We start from the raw sequence: 6,444 nt of genomic DNA, 5'->3' as shown, positions 1-6,444 counted from the left end.
GCTCTACCTGGTAGCACTCAGCACATCTGTTCTTCAGCTACACACCGGCACACCAAGCAGGCAAGAAAGGGCACTTCATAGAAACACAATTTTAAATTTCACTGCCTTCTTTGCTGTCTCTCTAAGAACAGTCGGTACGGATTTCCAATTGAGATTGGATGCATGAATGGAATCCGGTAGCACATTATTTCCATATTGGAACAAAGTTTTCTCTCCTCAAAAACAGAAAATTTTAATAATTAACTGAATTTGAAAGACTGGAAAGCAGAATCTCTGTAACCCAAAATCACACTGTTCTTTCCTATGAACTGAGGTTTCTCAGTGCTGACATCTGGACAGTGCACAGGGAGGCCACACACACAGGTGTGACCTGGAGAGGGGTGAAGAGATAAAATGCAAGGAGACAGGAAGATGAGGGAAAAAGGCTCAGGGACACCTCTAGAAGGTAGAAAGGACAGATTCCCCCCTAGATTCTTCAGAGTGAGCACATCCTGACAACATCCTGGCTCTATCACACTGAGCACTCAGCCGGACTTCTGACCTTCAGAACTGTAACATGATGATTTTTGCATGTTCAAAACATAAGGTCATACAAAATCTTACTATAAAAATAGAAAACTAATATGAAGGTATTTACTGAGTTTTCCTGTGAGACTCTTCCATAATACTACAGGAGGTAAGGAATCCAATCCATTTAATTTTCTCCTGAACCCTGCTTTCTTATCAGGAGGAATGGGACACAGTCTTTAGGCAGATGGAGAGAGTGCAACTCCCATGTCACATGGCCAGCAAACAGCAGGACGGACACTAAAACGAGTTTTTACTCCAGGATGAATCGCACAGGGACAATGCCTACATTATGGTTAACAGTCATTCTATGCCATGTCTTCAGCTTAGAAATTGCTGATAGTAACAGTGAAATCTCTTCCAGACCCACAGCCACTGAACTGGTGAGGGTCCCCAGATTACCAGATGTTTGTCCAGCTAGTGAACAGTCTGTGATGGAACCAGGATGAGTAGCTGACCTGCTTGATCCTAGCCTGGGCTACACAGTGAACTCAAGCCCAGGATGAACGACAAAGTGTGATTCTATCTCAAAAGCCAAAAAAGAAAAACAGATTTCAAAGAAATTACTCCCCTGAGAACAATTTTAATTAACCTAGTACATCAAAATCCACATATAATAGATAGTCATTGTAGTGGTTAATTATGTCTACTTGAGACATTTAGAAGTTTAATTAAATGGGTTTAAGAACTCTACACCAAAGGGTATAGAAGAAGACCCACCCTAGGGTGGCTTATCACCGGGAGGTATGAAAGGGAAGGAGGGAGGATGAATGCATTCCATTCTTGGGAGAAGCTCCAGTCTTTGCCTTTGGTTGGAACTTGTCTCTTAGCTTCCAGTATAGACTCTTCAGCCTTTCATCTTCAGCCTTTCATCATACAGTGTGTGCTGTATATGCTTCAAATCAATGTCCATTATGTGGCACTGTGTCTCCCATAGCCAGGATTCATAGGTCCAAGATTCAAGGGGTGGAAGTAGGAATGGTACCACTCACCATTACCCTGAGTGATCAACTAGCAAAATTTTTGCTTCCTGTCCCCATGACTTCATGTTCTGCTGACCTGGAAGTTTTGGTTCCAGAGCAGGGAAGACTTATACCAGGAAGCACAACAATCATGTTACTGAACTGGAAGCTAAGACCTTCACCAACACACACTCATTTTGGTCTCCTCATGCCTCTGAGGAAACAAGCTAAAAAGGGAGTCATAGTGTTGTCAGGAGTGACTGACCCAGACTACCAAAGGGGAAGTTGGACTACTACTCTACAATGGAGGAAAGGAAGAATATACCTGAAGTGCCTTAGGTAATCAATATACAAATCCTGGGCAACTAGTTTAACTGATGAATGTCCTGTCCTGCTTATATCCATAGAAAGATGTTAATATAAGTATGGTGCCTTTTTGTACTACCATGCCCTGTCATTAATGTTAATGGAAAATTACAGAAACCTAATCCAGGCAAAGTGACAAATGGTCCAGAACCTTCAGGAATGAAGGTATGTGTCACCCAAACAGGGAAAGATCCGAGACCTGCTAAGGTGCTTTCTGAAGGCCAAGGGAATACTGAATGGGTAGTGGAAGAAGGAAGTTCTAAATACCAGTTATGACCCTGTGATCTGTTACAAAAAAGATGATTATGATTACTATTTGTCCCCCAATGTGGTTTCAATGTAACAATGTTAGACTTAATGCAGTTTTTTGGGAATTGTTAACCTTGTGTTATAATGTGAAGTTTATAAACTGATAGGAGTAAGCATCAACCAAAGAAAAGTTACATTGTGTGTTCTGGTAGGGGAATTACTGCTTTTCCGTTTGTATGAAGGACAGTTATAACATGCTATGTACAGTTACATGCATGCCTGTGTAGCTGGAGCTAGTTTAAAGAAATGTGTGTGACTGCCAAGTTGACACAGGGTGGATTGTAGTGGTTAACTTGAGACATTTAGAGGCTTAACTGGATGGATTTAGCAACTCTACACCCAAGGATATAGAAGAAGATATCCCTAGGGTGGCTCATCACTTGGAGATATGTAAAAGGGAAGGAGAAAGGGTGAGTGCCTTCCATTCTTGGGAGAAGATCCAGTCTTTACCTTTGGTTTGGACCTCATCTCCTGGCTTTCAGTGTAGACTCCAGCTTTCTGGCAAGACTCTTTAGCTCCTCATCATACAGCCTTTGGCCTTCTGTTTCAAACCCATCAGCCTGCTGGTGTGGACTTTCACAGGACATTAGGGTGAACTCCAGACCTTGGATTCAATCCTTGGGCCTCCAGTGTTCAGACACCCTCTGCATGCTTCCGCACACAACTCTGTGGCTGACCATCATAAGCCAATCTTGTTGTTTTTATACATCTATATATATCTTGTGTTGTATTTGTTCTCTTTAGTAAAGCATTGACTAATACACCAATTAACATATAAACACTCGTATATAGATACATTTACATATGCATATTTATAGTATACCTATTTATATGTTAATAAATACCATACTCATATTAACATCTTTCTATGGAGATAAGCAGGACAGGACATTCATCAGTTAAACGAGTGCCCAGGATTTGTATATTGATTACCTAAGGCACAGTCATTTACCATTTTTCCACTTGCCTTCAACAGGACGCCTAGTTCTCTGGTGGAAACAAATTTTTTTTTCTTATCTTCCTGACAAATTCTGTTGACAGTAGTGCTCTAATGGAGATTTATCTCTGGATTCATGAAGACTAATATCTCAATAGTTCACCTGGAAAAAACATTTGCCAGAAGCCCTCTCCAGGCTCCATGCTGTCACTAGCACAAAGCTGCTCTGCTGAGCAGTAATTGGAGCTGACAATGATTTTGTTACCGGGGAAGAGAATTGTGCACCAAGTTCCAGTATGGATCAACCTTTCACAATGAGGTCTTTCCACCTGCTGTTGAAGATGACATGGACTTTTTCTCTATTGCTTTCCCCCAATATAGAGATTTGAAACAACATTTTTCATGGGAGAGGTCTCCCATTCTGCCCTTCATTGTGCCCACCAGGGCATGTCCATGGTGTCCCCAGAGAGGCCTTCTCCTGCAAGTCCCAGATAAAAGCTCAAATTGCTTTCAGTCATCTGGATCCTCACTTCTGCATGTCAAAATGAGGCTCCTCGCTCAGTTCTTGGTGCTGCTAATGCTGTACATATCTGATAAGGATGGAGGGAGAAAAGGAAGGAGAGCAATTGAGAGCGATGGGGTCCCACTGTTTCCTGTGTTGTTCCCTCCACATGAGAGACTGCAGCTTTTCTTGACAGGATGAGAACAAGAGCTTGAGGTCTGTGTGAATGAAGAAGATTCCACTGGAGTCGGGACTATGGTGAGGTGACCATGTCACAAAGAAAGAAAAGGATGATGCACATTAATTCTCAAGAAGGGTTCTAATCCTCAGTACTTTATTGTAATTGAACACATTTAGTATATATGAAAATCACAAAAAAATTTGTGCAAGGTACACATGAAGCTCCCATGGTGCTACAGCTTGGAACACAAACTTCCCTGCCTGGGGAGGCCCAGCTGCCCTCCTGCACTTCTGTCTGGGGAACAGCACAGTACAGATTGCTCTGTGTGAGAGGAAGAGTTTGGAGAATCAGAACAACAAGGTGCAGCTCCTCTGACCAGAAGAGAGATTGAGGAAGACAGCTGAGCAAAAAGAACCAGTGACAAGGAAGAGAAAGAGATGAACACTCTTCACCTCAAGGTCTTCATGCAGGATATTGATCCCCCAGATGCTGTAGTGAAAGTAGACAGATGACTATATTTTAAAGGCAAAACAAATGAACTGCGTTGTCTTTCTGGATGTGATGTGTGAGAACAAGGTGAAATTCAGGATGCCTGTTCCATTGGTTTGAAACTGAACAACCAGAGAATTTCAAACCATATATTGTGAGAACAGGAGAGTTGAAGGGAAGCAACAGTGAGCAGCAGGGGAGACTTAGGATATATGAGGGCGCAGATTAGAATTGTGAGGAGTTCCCAGCCTCCAGCTTGCACTATCCTAACCCAGAGGCACAGGAGGGATTCTGGAGATCAGGGAACTACACTGAGCTAGGAGGACCAATTCCAAAGGACAAGGTGAGCGAAACAAATGAAAGCAGACTGAGACCAGGATGGTAGCCCAGTGTGCAATGCAAAGAGATGAAGACAGATCCACAGGGGAGGTCAAGAAGAAATGGCTACTAAGATAAAGAAAAAAAAAATTAGAAAAGAAGTCAGAGAGATTAATGCCCCAGGGCAAAAATAACATTAATGGAACCATTTTTCACTTTGCAATTGTAAACTTAACCTATATTACACTCCAAGGAAATTTCCCCCTGGGTCTGATTGCTACAAAATGTGCCAATTTCACTTGTAGGGTCACAGCCAGATACTGAAAGTTTCACCTACAGTACGTGAATGTGCATGTGGTGCCCTCTTCTGGTCAGCTTCATGCACTGAAAGTTTCTAGGGACATTGTTCAATCACTTTCAAACTAAGATTTGTTGCACTATTTTGCTTACAACACTATGCTCTGGTTCAACTACTGCAGAAGTGTCACAGGTATCTCAGGAAGTTTTAGGCATTTAATCTGTTCATTATTTGCCTTTTAGTTACAGAAAACAGGCTCATACAGAACACTAGTGAAACATCATTTCCCTCCTCCTCCTAAAGTGATCCAGTGCTCTTGCAGTCATTAGAATTAACACTCGCACACATCCCCGCGCCAGCTAAACACAGCACACAAGCCATTCTCCACCTTTCAGAAATCAAGTGTCTTGGACTCTAACGACCTTGCAATACACACATGCAATGTGGCTATCAACCCAGCCACTGATCAGAACTGGTGACAGAAACACTACCAGCATCATGAATCAAATAATCTTACCAATATCATATTGCCACAATATCACACGACCCTTATTGACATTTATTTGTTCACAAGGAAGATCTTGTTTTTGAAAGGTTTGGCCCAGACAGGACACTGTAGCCAGGAAAGCCACAACCGGAAGCAGGAAGCCCCATCTTGCCCTGCCCCTAGGAAGTTACCTGTGACGCCATCTTCCCGCCCCTGGGAATTTACATATGGTGCCAAACCTAGGACCAATGGGCTACCTGTGTATCCCTAATGCCCGCCTTAGGTTCCACCCCAAACCGAGGTTCTTTACAGGCCCCCAAGCCGCGTGTCCGCCGGAGAGATCGCCGGACGCCAGCGGTGGGGTTGCCGGTCATCTCTCTCCGTGTTCTCAGAATAAAGGCCGCTTTTTATTTTATATTTCTCATCTTTTGTTAATATTTTTCATCTTTTGGAAATAACTCTATCATTTGTTGCCGTGACTCGATCGGCAGGCAACTAACTCTTGGGCCACATACCCAGAGTTTCCTCGCCGATAACCAGATACCATCCTGGATTAATCCCGAGCTTTTTCCTCTCCCGAGACGTTCCTGTCGCCAGCCGCCTGCACTCCGCATCGGCCAGACTGATTTCAGGTGAGCACTCCCCGGGGAACTTTTCGCACTGGGCAGCCCCAGTGGAATGTTCTCCCCGTCTGCGTGGGTCTGTGCATTTTCACGTCCTTAGGACCGCCCAGGGCAGGGTTCTTTCTGGGCAAACCTGCGCCCACAAAATCTCTCACATTCTTTGGGTTCGGATAGCCCAAAGCAGAGATTTTTGGGACCGCCCACACTGAAAGAATGCCTCACTTCCCTTAAAGCCTTGCGCTTTCACGGGCAAAACTGTTACTGACCCCACGTAGACTCCATTCGTAAATCTCTCAGTGACGACTGGAGTTTATGGTTTGGAACCGTAGCCGCCGCGTGGTACCACAAATAAGTGACGACTTTTTTCTGGACCTCCGGTTTTTTTCTTGCCTGAATCAGTCATGG

The sequence above is a fragment of the Cavia porcellus genome, unplaced genomic scaffold (assembly GCF_034190915.1).
Source record: "Cavia porcellus strain 051 isolate PalLab524CR breed Dunkin Hartley unplaced genomic scaffold, mCavPor4.1 scaffold_25, whole genome shotgun sequence".
NCBI classification, from domain to species: Eukaryota; Metazoa; Chordata; class Mammalia; order Rodentia; family Caviidae; genus Cavia; species Cavia porcellus.
Note: the sequence above shows the minus strand (reverse complement) of the source record.